Source organism: Botryllus schlosseri, chromosome 3, assembly GCF_051294905.1.
Source record: "Botryllus schlosseri isolate E-star chromosome 3, Bs_hap1, whole genome shotgun sequence".
In the NCBI taxonomy this organism is placed as follows: Eukaryota; Metazoa; Chordata; class Ascidiacea; order Stolidobranchia; family Styelidae; genus Botryllus; species Botryllus schlosseri.
Genome location: NC_137238.1, coordinates 29,739,705 through 29,757,845, shown reverse-complemented (window position 1 = coordinate 29,757,845; position 18,141 = coordinate 29,739,705). Strand labels below are relative to the sequence as shown.

The 18,141-nt window shown below is 40.1% G+C and overlaps 1 protein-coding gene and 1 long non-coding RNA gene across 5 annotated transcripts in view; both read right to left on the bottom strand.

Moving 5' to 3' along the window:
• The window catches only part of LOC145435023 (baculoviral IAP repeat-containing protein 2-like), a 406,058-nt gene that overhangs the window by 91,447 nt on the left and 296,470 nt on the right, over nt 1–18,141 (bottom strand). The gene's annotated exons all lie outside the window — the stretch shown is intronic.
• On the bottom strand, nt 11,770–17,448 carry LOC145436346 (uncharacterized). Its single transcript, XR_013914275.1, has 2 exons — nt 16,968–17,448; nt 11,770–12,059 (listed from the first exon to the last, which is right to left on the bottom strand). It is a non-coding gene; the product is annotated as an uncharacterized LOC145436346 (long non-coding RNA).

The following is an 18,141-nucleotide window of genomic DNA, read 5'->3' as shown; positions in this document are numbered from 1 at the left end:
AAAATGTTGATGCGAACCAAAATATTGTAATTCGTAGTTAACAGGAGGTTCTTTCCTTTTGCATTTATTTTAATTTTACACACCTTATCGGTATGATCCAAATTGCTGACGCCTTACCAATTACATTTCATTATCCTCACTCAGCTCTGAGTAGCCTAATCGTTAATTACACTCGCTGTACATCCCTGTTAGTCGCTCAAACCTGTGGTTGTTAACAGTCGCTTGAAACATTTCTCTGTGTTGGTAGTGTTCAGTACTCATTAGTAGGATTATGTTCCCTCGATATGGCATTTGTCTTGTAGTGGGACTCGAATGGCCAGGACAGGAACATTCGGTACCAGCCATTCAGGCGTCTATGGACAATTAAACATATATGTATGATTGTATGTATATCGAAGTTTCGGTAAGCTCATGGGCAGTCCTTTTCGGCCAAGGTTTCCTCGCTGCTGAACGTTCGGGCGCACTTCTCGGAGTCGCATGTTACATAGCCTATAGCTTCATATGTCTTGGCGCGTCGACGTGCTGTAATGGCCGACGCCCAAGTGCCCATTTCTATAAATCATGCGTATTTTTTGTTGGGAAAGGGTACCCAATAATCCAGATATTCAACAATAATAAATCGGGCGTAGTGCGAAAAAATTATTTGAAAAATTCATTAAAAAATACACCATGATTTATGTTAATTCACGAAATAATTTTAGGCCCCCTTCGAACTCGGCCCTTCCAATTGGGGGGTTTGGGATGCGGCAGTTACGGTCCTGAGTAAATCATACGCAATGTTCATGCCACGCGGAGAAGACTATTCGTTAGTTTCTCGCAGATTAAGTTCGAGCAAGCCCATTGTTATTTATAACATTGTAAAACCATGTTATTTTGCACCTCGCAATGTTCCCTCTAATTTTCACGATTCTGCGCGCCTGCGTGGTCCATTGGACAACAGTGCGCAACGACTAAAAAATACATCACTTCGGCTGTTTTGTGCGCAGCTTCGATTTTCTGGGCGCAGAGACCGTTTCAGCACTGCGCATTTGCGCACGTGCGCAGCTTATATAGAAGGGACATTGGCCATGACTACCATTATTTGCCCTGCGCGGCACGCAAACTGGTCGGCTGGCGATTTTAGGCGCAGAAGCCTGTCAAATGTGACGGTAAGATTTTGACGGTATTAATCAAACACATTCTTTGGTCAAAATGATTGAATATATTAACACAAATGGAAGCACGTATGAACGTATGCGTTCAGGTACGTAGGCCAAACGTAGGATTTATAAAAATAATTTACGTACGCTTACCGTATTTATCGCAAAGTAACCAATTGAACTGAGCGGGCAATTGAATATATACGGAGAAAAAACGCTACGTGATAATGACGATTAGGTGGAAACGTTCGGTCATAAAATGAAAAAAAATCAAATAAGGAAAAGCTGTCATTCAGTTATGATTATATGCGGAGGATGGAATATACCAAACCCAAACTCACAGATATTTGCGCTATATTCTTTGAGCACTATGTAACTTGCATACAACGCTTATCATTGCCTTTGTAACTTCTTCGTCACAGACACCGCCAAAAAGATAGCGCAATGGTGGACATGCCGGCTCCTTCGTCGGTAGGTCCCTGGACGGGTCAGACAAAAGACCTGAAGTAAAACTGATAACTATTGCAGTCAGCATTTTCGGGATAGCGCAGAGCGGCGTTGCAAGGTTACAGGTTACAGGGCTAATTCTGAACCTTACTTGTCACGCGGCATATCAACATCATGAACTCATGGTATATGCGTAATGCGTATGTACAGATCGCGTACATATGGCAGATATATAACGTCCTGTTCCTATATACGTCCTATTCTTTATTAGCATTGGTGACTGGAGTGAAAACGCAACATTGCCGCCAGAAGGATATAATGTGGCATATGAACAATGCACATGTTGAACATTTGCCGACTCCACTTTTATTGGGGATCGCTGTCGTTTGTTTGACATCCGGCTTTAGTTCAAACCTTTTTTATTGCCATTGTCACATTACGAATTTCTAGGTATATGCTTGAAATCGTAACGTGATACGTCTGCAAATCCCGAATTCGTAAGACAAGTCAATCAGTGCACATGATCAGCGATCGTCATTAGCCATAGCGAAGAACGGGCATACCAATATACTAAAGGCGGGAGCTGAATTCCGAAATTTGAAGTTGATTAGGGGCACAAAATGTTTGTTTACTGAAATCAGAGGTAAACCTTTTTTAGTTAGTGGCGAGCACGCCGTGTTTAAGGAGTATAATTTAAGTCGGCATTATGAGAAAAAGACGGAGACAGACACTCGACCGACGAAGGGTGGGTTTCGGAACGCCTGTGAGCAAAACTAACAAAACAACAAGGCTATTTTACCGAGCTACATAATGCTTGGGATGCAGCGGCCAAAACAAGTTCTGTAATATCCCTAATACATTTTGGTGTATTAATAGAAAATATTATGGGGGTTAATGTGTCATGTTTACCTTTGTAATGTTTACCGTTGTTTTCAGAAGTGAATATTCTTATTTGTAAATTATCATTCTTTTTCTCATTAGCTAATATTGACATATTCGCTCGGCATCTTGTACGGAAAGTATAATTTACTAATTTCGATTTAGAAATAAAACTTATACGTCGCTGAATAAATAAATTGTGACTACGCCCGCCAACGTATTTTCCGCTTCTTATTTGGCCACTTGGGAAAAATCTAATTTAAGCCATCTCTAATGCACTTGCGTCAGTTCACGAACACTACCAATCCAATCCATGTAATCATTAATGTGCATTATATTTGCTGACATGCAATAGCAGAAATATTCTATCCGTGTACATTATACACCCGTTCATAGTACCCTCTTATCTCTGCACACCATTTCATGACTTCCTGCGCAAACAAATTAGCCGTGTCATTAAGATTGGATGCTGAATTGCTTTCGTTATTGTGGTGATATGCTCAGTTGGCAGTGTTGAATATAGTTATTATAAATGAGAAACTGCGGATGTGCAACATAACATCAATTTTGAAATTGTCATGTTAGAACTGCTCAAATCGATCAAAGTCTTACACTCGTGAAGTCAATAAAGAGCGTCGCATGACTGTGATATGAATATATCTTTCAATGTACCTATCTGGTAAAGGTGCAGGTAGTCTCCAGATGCTATAGCTCAGCGGCAAAGCTATAGACAAGACTTATTCGCTCAGCGTGACGGAATTTCATTGCTTGCGACTCTCGAGGGCCGTTGCGCGATAGCGTTTTAGTGGTACAATCCACAGCTACAACACCAATGGGTTGTGGGTTCGAGTGCGACGGAGGTCGATTTCAGAATTCTTACCTAAATTTTGGAGGTATAAGGCTCCTCACCATCCATCCGCGTAAGCGGTGTCTTAAAAAAAGCCAAGAAGTTGGCCGGGCTACAAGTCGGCAGTTTCGTAATCAAAAATAAGGAATATAGGCCTGGTGTGACTGACCATTGTAGTATACAAACACCTTGAATGCCACAAACCAGGGGTTCTCAACACGCGGCAAGCATACGCTTATTTTGCGGCCCGCAACATCTTCGATTATGAAAGCAATTACTGATGTGGTATTGTGACAGATTAATATAGCTCCTTTTAGCTCTCTCATCGCACTGTGTCTGTTTTATTTATTGATAAGGGCATGTTTTTCTTGCAGTCAAGTCCGTGGAAAGTTGCACTTATTTTTCACAAAAGTTGCAGTATAAGTTACATTTAATTTTCACAAAAGTTGCAATAAAAATTTGCATTTATGGACAAGTTCCTTGTAATTATTAGGGTATGAGATTATCGACTCGATCAGTAACAAAGGCACTGTGGCAAAATCAGTGTTGGCGACTTCAACAAAATCAATATCCTGAAAAAATTGACCTAGTGAAGATATAATTTGCGGCGGTCTATAGCCTGAATGTAGGTCAAATCAGAAAGGACCTCAAATTAAAACGACAGTGAAATAATCAACCGGTCAATTTACATATAGTGCCAAATAATTCCAGTAAAAAGTTAGTTGCATGAAACATCGAAAAAAAAGTCGAAAAATATAGAGAAAAGTTGCGAAAATTTGCAATATATGATTCCCCTAAACAGATTGAAACACCATACTACATAACTTCAAATTATTTAGGAAGCTGCCGGAAGCTGTAAAAAAGTTGCAACAATTGCAAAAAGTAACCCTATTGATAACTCATTCCGGTTTGTTGAAAGTTGAAATTCGTATACTGTTTTGATAATCGGTATTCGTCTGGTTGACTTTGGTTTAAGAGAATCTCGCTGGGTAGTACACTTATAAAGAGTGTTACACTCACCACCACTGACTTGTAACAGATCGTGACAATGAAAAGGAAATAAAACCACGAAAACTGAGTTTTCATCTAATTGTGGAACAATAAACTAGCTTTCGCAGAGATACAGGGAAACCCGTCGTGTCATATTTGTCGAAGAACAGTTGTCGCAACGAAACGAGGGGGTTTAAAACGACATCACTGACATTTTCATCCGGAGTTCAAAGTACATATACACCTCATCTTATGACAAAACGTTGCTAGATAATTGTCAAATCCAGCAATCCATATTTCAAGGCATTGATAAATTTACCGACAACGTTGCTGAGGCATAGTTTAAAATTGCTTGGAATATTGCTGAAGTCAAGAAGTCAGCTTGAGAAGTGAAGATTTGAGAAAACTTCAGCAGACTGTGCGAATTACCTGTTTCCGGAATTTAGCAACAAGGGCAACAATACCTGGCAAATCTTGAAGCTACAGCTGTCTGATTCAACTGTGTTCAAATGAGTAACATTAATGTCGGTCAATCTTTCATCGCAGTTTCTGAAACAAGCTAATGCGCGTATAGGCTACTTTAGCCTCGCATCGGACGAATTCACGTAGCTCATAATATGGGTGCATTTTCTCTGAGTGGACATTTTCACAGAGTAAATGCTAGCAGGGCAAACGTCTGGAGGGGACAATTGTTCGGCAATGACGAGTTTTTATCGAAGACCACCCAGAAACATCAACTTGACAAAGCTGACGTTCGTAATCATTGATGGGGCTCCAGCCATGGTGGGAAAGGATAAAAATCGCTTTGATTTACTTACGCCAGTATAGAAGATAACAAGCATATTCACACAAATAACAGCAACTGCAAACTTGCGAACGCTGTCCCTTAATTCTCTAGAATGCATAAACTGGTATTAAACGACTGGTAATTACAGTGAATTTATTAGTAGCCTACGATCACATGGTAATGATGTTCTGCGGCCAGCAGCACTTTTTAATGTTAAAATGCGGCCCGTTGTACATGGGGTGTTGAGAACACCTGCCATAAACAATAAACAATTCTTTGAGGGCCACAATTGGGCAACGCTACACAGCCTACGTAATTACGCGTATTTTCGTCGAACCAGTCGCATTTATTGGATGCATAAAAGCAGAGATGGGCGACTTCAGTGGAGAGAAGGAGACCGATGGCAATTATAACAATTTTCACATTTTTAGCGTTTGCGTCAGTCGATGAATAATTATGCGGTTTGATATAGTTAGTAGGCTAGTCATAAATTGCAAATGTAACCGTGATATTTATGGGGTTTACACTTATTCAGCTTCATATCTTATTTAGTGCATACACCAGCAATAAAACTACGAATGTAAATAAGGGTTACAGCCTGCACATGACCTTCAACGGTAATTCCCTTGCTCGAAGTGTTTGTACAGAGAGTTACATGCTTGGATATAGTTTCCTATGGAATGTGCCTGTGAGAAGCCTCGCCGGTAGAAAGTAAATGAAAACGTGATTTCTTCTTGCTATAACAAGACTATACAGCTTGAAAATCATTCCAAGAATGGTAGGGTATTGATATTAAATGCAGCTATTTGATATTAATTTACAAAGAGCTTAGCCTAACCTGAGTAACATAAATGCGATGTTGGAGCATTCCATCAGCGATATTCATCAACGAGATCTGCTAGAGGAGTTGGGATTGAATCCAATATGGGAACAGTATCGAAATAAACTCGTTACTGCAAGTTTAATTTGCGCTTTGCTTCCTATCTACATGACATTTGGCGGAGCCACGCTACACTGCGTGCCGTTCAATTCAAATATGTCGGAAATAGTACCTTTTACCTCGGAGAAGTTTACACTATCAGATCCTCAAACACAATTCGTGAACGAAGCGTGTGCCGTTCAAGAATCCGGGAACGAAATCAGCGGAATGGGATATGTACTGTTATTGATTGGATTCATAACCGCATATTTCTCTTCTATCTGGCTTCAGCACAAAGATGTCACCAAAACATTACGAAGATTTGCAAATTGTCGAGATCGATATCTTGATCAACCAAGAGACACAAGGGATGGACGACAGGAAATGAATGACATCGACCTAACTCTCAAAAAGATCTACAAAAAGGCATCTAAAGTGTTGTTTTTCTACAGAGGCAGATGTATAATTTTGTTGGCATGTTTAGTATTGTATATGGTGTCAGCGATATGGTTTTTGATAATTGTACACAATATTAGTGATCCAGTCCTATGTAATTTAGATAAATTTGTTTGGGGAGCCGAAATGGGTGAAATGCGAATCGACTCATTCACTTGCATGACTAAACAAAGACGTTTGGTCGAACTATTTATCTATGTGTTTATTATATCACTACTGTTGCAATTATATTTAATTTCCGCTGGACTTGTTGAAAGTTTTAAACCACATCACTCCAAAAAGCCCATGATGCTGTTAGTCACTTTCGAGAAGTCTTCCAGATGCAAGGATTCAACATCCTTTACAAAATATGTCAAGAATTTCATCAATAATCACCAACATTAAGCTCCTCGCTAGCAGTTGCTGCGATATGAAGATAATTCCTTATAACCAGTGCCGTGTAACTCCGTTCTGTTCACATCCAAGAACTTTTGATCCGCCCAAATCAGTGGTTCTTAACCCTGGCTTAAGCGCCCTCACGGGGCGATTTGGATTTTAAATGGGACAGAATCGCTTCGGGAGCGATATGTTTGCAACAAGTTTCAATTAATACATTGGTTCATTTTAATTCATGTAAAATGAATTGCTCGTACTTTTAGTTCGCCACGGTTCCGTGAAAATACACCCGTCACGCTATAGTTCGGGGTATTTTCCACATATTGTTTCGAACCAGGTATTGTATCCCACTGCGCACAGCGTGGAAATCGAAGATGCACTGTACCACTTTTGGAAGTGAAAGCCCATATACATGAATGATGCTTTTAAGCTTTTTGGCCATTTATTGCAATGTACTTGTATTTAAGAGCGGCAAGATTAAATCTTCAGCATATTTATTCGTCGTATTAACAAGAATACGATACAGTTTCGTGTTGTGACTGCAGCTGGGCATATTCGAGTACCTGCGTGATTCGATTCAGAATCGAGTAATAGGTTTCGAGTCAAGTATTCGAGTATCACTCATTATGACGCAATAACAGTATGTAACACGTCAAAATTCAAAATATGTACCTTTCATCCGTCCACAATAATGCCTGTTATCCGTCACATGATAGAAACTTGAGTATTTTTTTCGACCCTACCGATTTCATTGTACTGAATCGTGACAATGTTGTGGGTTGATCGTGACTTCAGAAATATTCTGATTACCAGATTTTGGGAGCCGAAAAAGAGAACATTTTTTAAAAACTCTGAAATCACCAGTACGGTAAAAGAAAACTGGCGATTTTGAAAAATTTAAAAACATTAGTCATGTGCCGACTAAAAAGGTCATCTTTCCCATCTCTATATTTTTGAAATACCCGTCACGCCGTATTTTTCGTTGATCGTCTTGCCAACTCTTGCGTTCGCTGCGTCGAAGTCGAGTTTTTGATCGCATTTTAATGCTTTTTCTAGAAAAGAGGACAAATGCCCAAATGAGAGGACATTTCGGCGTCCTCCGAGTACACTTAAATTTATTGAAAAAGAGGAAAAATTCTGTTAACAGGAGATTTGGTAACCCTATAAATATTATATTATCAGTAACGTTCGTAGCTCTGTACTGTATGCAGCGTATGCTGCCTAATCAATACGGCCAATCAAGGTTTCAAGGCTTCCACAGTGGTAAATATCATCGAAACTATAATTCTCGTTGATAAATTATCTTCCTGTAGGAGCGTATCATTTCAGTAATCGAAGAAATCGTCTTTCACTACTCGACCTGAATCAATAGAATCAATGCTCGCTTCATATTCGAGTTGACCAGACATAGTTGTTAATGATTGCAAGTGCGTTTCGCCATTTTGCTAGAGTGGTTTAATTTGATTATAAATTGATATATTCTATCACGCATCAACAATAGGCGTATTGATTACGTGTTGTTTCTTCTCTTGTTGAATTTTTAAAAGGGTGGCACTACGTGGTTAGAACTTTACAACTGAGCTCCCGAATCGAGTTCAGGTAAACGTTTCAATGAGAAATTATTGTGTTCAAATATGAACTTGATAATTGATTCCGGTATCGCAGGTCGCGATTAGGGCTGGGCACAATGATTCGAGTACTCCAACTTCCGTCCATACCCAGTGGCGTAGCAGCCACTTGGCGGTTCTGGCTCTGCGCCAGGGGCGGCAGGCTCCAAGGGGGCGGCAAAATGAGGCTTCACAATGTACATGTAACCAGCCGCTAAAAGCAGCGTCATTGGTAGTCCTATAGCTGGCATCCCGTGAGCTAAAATTGAATGAAACTGGTCTCAATCAAAAGCTAGTGTCGTGCTGATTCAGAAAACACGAATTAATATGTTAACATGACAATGGAACCACTCCAAAATAGCCGTCAAGGCTGATTGTTCCTAACAATCGGAGCACCGCAACAGACTGACCAATCGACCATTATAATGGTAATTACATCGAGCGATTATTCGGAACAATGCCGATTTTCAGATCAGCATTTAAATTGTATTTCCGGAATCAGGGGAACAATAGCTTTCGATAAGATCAGTATTGTTAAATTTAAGCGCTCGGAGGGCCTGGCCAACTATAGGATGACCAATGACCATGCCCATTGACCATGACCATGACCAATTATGCTGCTTTTAGCTGGCTCAGCAGTAGGCCTGTCTGGGTATTCACGCGTGACAACTAAACTTGAAGCTCAAACCAGGTTTACCGGCATTAGCCTGCACCACTTAATGATATGTTTGGATTTTTTAATCCTCACGCGCTGCTGCAAAGCGAACGTCACAATTTATTCACCAGCGGTTTTGAAAGCACCTATGACGACGAGGTAGACTTTTTGGAGTTAGCTGTTGAAATTGACAGATTTTAAGAGGCTGGTATGGAGCAGTGAAACCACGTTTATTCGTAGGGCAAAAGCGTTTGATGTTTTACAGTGGTTAGTTAATGCAAAGCTACTTGATTCGACACCATATTTATGCTCGTGTCTGAAACTTTATCTGACCATTGGCGTTTCAATTGCAATCTGTGAGAGGAGCTTCTCAAAGCTCAAACTGATCAAGTGTAAAGTGGCGGGTTCAGTTATGATGCCTTATTGATGCCTACAGATGTAGTACTCGCTATTAAATAAGTGTAGGCCTAGTAACAACCAAATTCACTTAATAAATGTTCATTAACCCATACCCATATCTAAGACATAAAATGTTAGCGTCATTTTAAAGTAACCGGGCGGTAGATATCAAAGATACGGTGAATGCAGTACTTGAACACAATAGGAAATATTGGCGTCACCATACAATAATTCATCATAGTAAACCCTCACATGAAATACCCATTAGTATGTTATGACTTTCGCGTCCTGTCACCATGTCGCAGATTGATTTTTTGCCAATACAGTAAACTTCATAGTTCATACACGTAATGATTGCAATACGACAAAATGGCGCTCGTCAGGCGCATTCACTTCGTAAAGTGAATACGCGGACAAAGCGGGTTTTAGGCTAGTGTCATTTTCCATCATCAACACATCAGTTTCGAAAAACGAATGTGTGGATAAGTTCAACCATGGGTTACTTTTCTAAGGTCTTTATATTAGCAGTACTGGCCTGAAGTATTCCTAATGTTATAGGCCTAGTAATTCCGGTTACAATATTCATCTTTATTATTCCTAATTAGTGCCCTAAACATTTTAGAATATCAGTCGATTTTCTCCAAGGTCTAGCACCAAGGTATCGATGTATATCCATTGTGGATATTGCCCTAAACATTTTGGATAATCTGTCCGTCCTATCCAGGATATAAAATCAAGGTACGGATGTATATTATCACAATAGTAGCCCTAAACTTTTGGAATATTAGTCGATCTTCTCCAGGGTCTAGCACCAAGGTATCGATTTGATTCATTTCAAATCCGTTTACATTATTGTTCGTAATTGGAAAGTCGGCAACTATACTGTTGCTTCAGCGCTACGACGTAAAAATCGTCACGAGGCCCAGTAATACATGACAACAAAGACTGGAAACAGTAGCCAACAAACTGACTCGCTGCTCCGTGACCACCCACAGCCAATGTCCCCTCCAACCCTTGACGAGTCTGCGCACACTCACCTACTCACTGCGCAGACCGTTGGGCAACATTGCGTAAAGAGTAAAAAATGGTCATCACTTCGGGTGTTTTGTGAGCATCTTGGAATTTTTGTGCGCAGAGACCGCGTCAGCACTGCGCATTTGCGCACGTGCGCAGTCTAGAGGGAACACTGCCCACAGCGTCTCCACAGGGGCATTGGCGTTCTGTCTAGAATGGTATTGAGTGTATTGACCAGATGTGGTCAAAGTAGTCAAGAAAGCTACTCAAGTAGAAGTAGAATTGACTGACGTGAAAAGTACTCAAGTAAGTAAGTAGTTGTGAAAACGATCCTAATTCGACAACATGGATTGTAAAAAGGTGCAAATTTAGCTATGCGAAAGGTGACGAGCTTGATTCATATTGATGCATACCAACATGTATCCAATTTTCGATAGCATAATCATTGATCCACATCATGATAGTATTGATATGGAAATGCGATACTAATCCTGTTTTCTCGAATACCACGTTTTAGAAAATAGCATGGTACGGCGCCATCCCCTATATTATAAGGCCTGTAGTTTAGTCGAAGAGCAATACGGAGAAGTTGTATAGGATACGGTGTAAACACTTTGCGCGATTAGAAAACGTTAATAAAAAATATGATGGACCGTAAAAATGCCATATTGTGTAGCTCTATTTCCGGAAATTAAAGGCATTACTACACTTGCTTTTATACTTCAACATGTAGTCTATGTTATTCAGATAAAAGAACTGATATTAATTATAACTCAAAGTATATGATACTGGGAATTTAAAGTGACATATATATACTACTTCTAAAAGGCGAACATGTATTTCATGCCGGAAAGTCTCAAAGGTGGTGTGCTAAAACCGCTCTAAAACTAAAAAAAAGGTCAGAGTCCAGGTTTCCAGATTAGGACATGCCATGGACATGCTAGATTACGATATGACAAGTAAATGCTAGATTGCGAAACATCAGTTTCAAACGTTATGATGAGTCATACTGTGATGAATTATATTATATGGGTGAAGGGCGACAATGTGGTGTAAACAGAACCACGCCAACCCGCGACCTAAATTATATTCATCGATACTTTCCTGAAATAATACTGGTCGCTCCGTATCCACTGCGCGCGAAGCACGAAGAAAATTATTGGCTTTACTCAATTTTTGTAAAAATTAAATGTTGATATTCCGTGAAAACAGCCCCGAAATTTCTCAGGCTATCTTCCTGATTGGAAGATTGAACTACTTCTACTTGACAAACTGAAAATAGCGAAAAGTAAGTAGATCACAAAATATTACGATGTAGAAGTAGAAGTACCAAAAATCAGATCTACTTGAGTAAGTACCAGAAGTAGAGGAATACTACTTTAGTACTTCCAAAAAGTAGCAGTACTTAGGTACTGACCACCTCTGGTATTGACCTGACCGGAATACTAGCGATAGTGGCGTTCAGACATAGGTAAATATATGTTCATTTTGAGTCGCCTGCTTACGGCAACAATAACTCAAATTTGGCTTTATCCTTGTCATTACCTAATGCAGTGATTCCCAGCCTTTTTCCCCCCACGTACCACTTCGAGGCTTCATGCCAGTCGCGGCTCGTCCTATAGGGCAACTGGCGCATTGCCCCACCTAAAATTCTGTTCAATAACAATTCTTTACCATTTATAGACGCACACCAATCTATATATACCGAAATCACAGCGAAAATGGTATTCTTCCTGTCCTTTCGCTTGTAAATGCCCAATTGCCCATATATAGCGAAGTCTCTGCGAAAATCGAATTCTCCTCTGTGTTTTCGCTTTGCGAATGCCTAGCCGGGGCATGCCCCGGTAGCGCTCATAACAAGCTTTCACTGTCTATTCTCTCAAAGCCGCGCGCAATAAAGAAACGGTGATTTACTCTCTCCTATTCATAAAATTACCGAGCAACCGGGGCACAATAGCTCTGTGCCTCTAAGGCAGAGGTGGGCAAACTACGGCCCGCGGGCCGCATGCGGCCCGCAACACCGTTCTGTGCGGCCCGCGAGAGTCTAAAGAAACTGAGTAAAAATATTGATAAAATGCGTACTAAAAATCGAATTAATGCAGTGACTTGATTAAACTTTTTCTTGGTATATTTCACCATGATAATTCTAAGGCAGTGGGTCTCAACCTTGAGGACGCGTGCCCCTTGGGGTCATGAAAGCTTTTGAAGGGGATCGTGAAGCTGAGCTCGACTAAAAAATTTTCGCGCTTCGCGCGATTTACTTCCAATTCATAATTGTTGCTCTGTATTTAGTATGAATTTCATATTTAAAAATATCTCATCAATAATCGTAACCTCCCATTCTACCAAACTAGCCGTTAGGTTTGCTATAGCATCCTGGTTGCGTTTTGTGATATGACGATAAGGGGGGGGGGGGGGCGAAATCTACACATATAGTAGAAGCGCGTGTTTGAAGCTAACATGGTTATGATGCTGTCAGCATTGTGTCTCCTGGAACTGAACCCAAAGCAGAATTAGTAAATCTATATGAACAGATCACTGCTCACAGATTTATATTTCAATCCTGTTCTAAGAATCGGGACAACAGACTTTCATCTCTATAGATTTGACAAATTGGTTATTGAGGTCGACCGGCCTATGAAATCTCGCTATTGTTTCTGGCGCGTGTACGATATCATCATAGCAATGTTTGGTTTGTTTCAAATAAGCATAGCCTATATATTATCTCCATGTCCTCACTATATAATCAAATGCCAGCAATATTGCGGGTTGGTTTATGATCCCAATTTTATATAGTGCGGCCCGCGAATGGATTCAGATGTTGAATGCGGCCCGCGAGCTCAAAAGTTTGCCCACCCCTGCTCTAATGTGTGATGTAACAATCGTATCTATAGCTGAACTCGGTTACCGTCATATGCGTTTAGTCGATCTTTGCTGGTATAGGTCGATTTTGATGGTGTTTCACACCATGAAAACTCTTGAAACTTGGTACGTCATGTCGTGATGGTGGTATTTAATACTGCCCCAAGTTTCAGGGTTTTTCTTAAAGTTTAGGGTAGTAATTCCGTTTCCGAAGTTTAGTGGGTGCTGATCCGTCATGTATCGCAAACAGATTTTACTCAAAAGCGGTATTGGTATCCATTGATTTTGACGATGTTCAATACTGAGATCGGTTATGACATTTGGCACGGTAAGTCTTAATGTTAGTATCGAACGCTGTACCAAGTTTTAAGTTCGTCACTGAACTGTGTTAGTGGTAATTTCGTTTCCTAATTCGAGTGAGAGCTGACTCGTCATTTATCGCTAACAGATTATACGCAAAGCCGGTATCGGTCTCTATTGATTTTAACGATGCTCCTTACCTAGATCCGTCATAAGTAGGGCGTTTTTTTTTTACCTAAAAAAAAGAAAATTTTGACCTAAAAAATTAAAACTTTGACTTTTTTTGACCTAAAAAAATGAATTTTGACCAAATTGTGACCTAACGTATGCAAATTAGGTGTTTTCCCAAATAATGTCAAAATTGTACCAGTTATCTACATTTCCGGTTGTAACTGGCTGTCCCAACAAAGTAGTTTGGCCTGAAAAAACGTTTTTGGCATAGAAACAGGCAACATTGTACATATAAAAAACAATATTTTAACGAAATCTGGCCCTATGAAGAATTCCAGTGGTTGCAATACGTATTATGGTGGAAATAATTTAAAAAAAATTGTAGTACAATGAGAGATACTTTCCTATATTATTGGGTAAAAAGTGCATCAAGGACGTTCAACAGCAGCAGTTGTTGGCTGACAACACTCAAGTTGTGCGCATACACTACTGGTGACACACCATGTTTCTTCATTCTGACAATGTTGTTTATTACAATTTTGATCATGCGCTTCTCAATATAAGAATCATGTCCCAGTTAGGATATTGCGGTACGTTGACCATAATACCATGTCCACCTATTTGTTTTATTTGACCGTTGATGATTCAGTATGAGCAGACAATTGGCCGTTTACAACAGTAGGCCTATAAAGTAGGCTACAAGCTGCAAAATATCAAATGATACGTTCATCGACAGTGCAAAATCTACGATACAAACGAAATGAAGACGTCAAAAAAATTTTGACTTTATGAACAATTTTGACAAATTTTGACCGAACGCTACAATTTTGACAAAATTTTGACAAATTTTGACATGTCAAAAAAAACCGCCCTAGTCATAAGCTTTAGAACGGTATGTCTTGGTTTTAGTATCGAACGCTGTGCCAAGTCTCCAGGTTGACACTCAATGATTAAGGCAGTAATTTCGTTTTCAAGGTCGAGTATGGTAGAGATGTGCTCCGATCTGACACTTTAGCCGACAACGCATTGCGGATTTCACGCAAAAGCCGGTGTATCTGCGGTAATGTTAACTGAGATGATGATATCATTCTCAGTTTGCATTCAAATATTTACTTTGATATTATATTCTCCAATGTCAATTTCACCGTGAAATTGTGGCCTTCAAGCCATTTGCTTACAACCCCCTGTCAAGCGCGATAGCTATCTCGTTTTCGATGGCGGCTAACAGCTGATCACTTGATCAGCCTATTCCTCAGTAAATTTTACGCAAAATTCGGTGTTGGTCTATTCGCATTAATTTTGACAGTGTACCATACCGAAAAGGGCCATGAGGCCACTTCTCGATGATGTCATGTAACAGTGTACTGTACAGTAACATGTAACAGTTTAAGGCTTACATCCACGTATTTACTCGGTAATATATTTTCCAAAGGCGATTTCGTTGCAGACCTATAGACAGTAATAAAGCAGTATGTGTTGTGTTACAGTCTCCAGTTGCAAGGCCAAAATCTCCTATGCTGTACCGAAACCGAATTTCCGAGGCTGCTAATCTTAGTTCTTCAGAATGATGTTTTGGATTCAATATGACATTGTCCAATCTATGAGATAACAATTGCGTATCTGTCCGAACTCGTTGACCTTTCCAATTAGGCTTCTACGCTATCTCTCGAGTTATAGTCATTTCCATTTCTGCAGATAATTAGTCAGGTCTAGTGCGAACATGAACCGTGTTGAATCTTTGTTCCGTACGCCGTTTACGCAGTATTACCAAACTTCAAGTCACAGCTCACCGGCGGACCTCTCGTGGCACATACGTTAAAATCACTGTTGCCGGGAAATTCATGTTACCGTACCATCATTGAGTTACTTGTTTACGTTGGAAAACACCATTGTGACGTCATCTTGATAAAAAGTCGCTTGCAGCCCTTGCCCCACCACCCGATATTGTCACGAGCCGCCACTGCTTCATGCAGTGCTTGTGTACCACCTATATGTTACGCGCGCCGTAAAAGGCGGTCAGTTTCCATCATTTATGGCGTCATAATCACGTATTTGACTTGTGTGGGGTGTTATAACTATATGGCGTTTTATTTGCGTAAAACGGAAGATTTTGACCTGAAAAATCAAAATTTTGACATTTTTTTAACCTCAAAACTTAATTTTGATCAAACGTTGACCTCACGTATGCAAATTAGGTGTATTCGCCCATAATGTTAAAATTGTGCTACTTATATTAATTTCTGGTTGGGGGTCCTTAAGAAGGAGTTTGACCTGAAAAAGTGTTTTTGACTTAAAAACTTGACTTACTTGAAAAAAAATTATATATTTCAACGATATCTGGCCCGCCCTATGAAAAATTACAGGAGTTACACCACGTATTATGGTAGAATTAATAAAAATTTGTTGTACTACAACAACGAAAGATACTGTCCTTACTTACTGTCCTTACTTACTAGCCTGCCAAGAATCGAGAAAGAACGTTCAACAGCACCAGTTGTTGGCTGAAAACAATGAAGTTGTGCCTACAGTGCTGGTGACACACCGTATTCCTTCATTCGGACAATGTTGTCTACATCATAACCTTTTATCATGCGCTTCTTGATATAAAACCATGCAATGCCCAAGCAGTCTTGCATTAGTTAGGATATTGCGGTACGTTGGCCATAACACCATGTCAATTGTAAGCCTATTTGTTTCCTTTGGCCGTTTATAATTCACGATGAGCAGGCAATGGGCCGTCTACAACGGCAGGCCTATAAAGTAGGCTACAAGCTGTAAAATATCCAATGATAAGTTCACCGACAGTGCAAAATCTACGATAGAAACGAGGGGGCAAAATTTTTTGACTTTGTAAACAACTTTGACAATTTTTTGACTCATTTTGACATGTCAAAAAAAATCACCCTAATGATAACAAATTCTATCAAACTAGGCCAGGGTTAATGGGATGCATGGAATTGTTCTCACCACTAGTCACAATATTGCAAAAACTTCAAAATCAACCCCACCCGAACTAATAACTCACTTCGGTCAACAAAAAAATATCTTCTCCCGTACCACCTGGAATACCTTCGCGTACCACTATAGCGGTACGCGTACCACAGGTTGGGAACCACTGACCTAATGCGACAGTTGTTATTTCTGAAGCTATTTTGAGTTAGTTCGTTTCATCTTACGTCAGCAAAGTAAATTGTCCTCAAAATCACTAAACAAGAATGCTCTAAAATGCTGTCAAAACCATGGGCACCCGCCTTATTGGCGGCATGAAAATGCACAGCGAACGGCACATATTGATTTACGCACTGCGATACTACACATTTACAACGCCGCAACACATCCTACGGAAACTTTCTCGCTGCTAGTAAATATTTGTCATCCTCACTAATTTTTGGTCCTAGTTCGGCCCATGTAAGCTTACACGAAATAAATGGGTGTTTTGCGTCATATTCACAGCCTGACTAGAGTCAGGCTCACTTTCAACTAGACACTTTCATCTCGCCAAATCTGTCGCAGCCAATTACTACACGCGACAGGATAGTTAGTACGACTGCCCTGGGTCGCAGTTTTCGTGGTGTTTTGAAATGATGAAAATATTATTAAAACTGATCAACTAAACGCGGCGTAAGTGCTTTTATATCTTTGGACTTTAGTATCTCTGGAATTTAATTCAACTATACTAACTGTCCTTCTGTGGCGAGATAGCGCAGTGGTATAATCCGCGGCTGCAACACCAATGGGTGCGGGTTCGAGTCCGACCGAGGTCGACTTCCTAATTCCGATACCTAAGTGTTGGAGGTTTACCTAGGCTCCTCCTCGCCACCTCATCCGCGTCTGCGGTGTCTTACAAAAAGCCTAGAGGTGGGCCGTGCTATAAGTCGGCAGTTACGGAAAAATAAGAAGAATATCGGCCTGGTGTAAATGACCATAGTAGTCGACAAACACCATGAATACCCCAAAACAAACAAACAAACTGTCCTTCTTTAAATTTCGCGTAAATGAATTACATACCTTTCGTATTGATTATTCGAGTGGGTTTCTGCAGATATGGATCAATACCGTTAAGCATGATCCGTTTTGAATACTATCGATAAAACGTATTAATATAGTGTATAGCATTCTTTGTTTCATCCATGGCTACTAGGACTATATACCGCCCGTGTTTGAGAACAAACGGGTATATTTGCGTAGGATTTCATATGTCATCACCCATTCAAATTACAACAGAATATGAATGAGATCATCCATAAGTCAGTTTTTCTTTTCTTTAGCAATTGTCATCATTCGGACCCTCTCT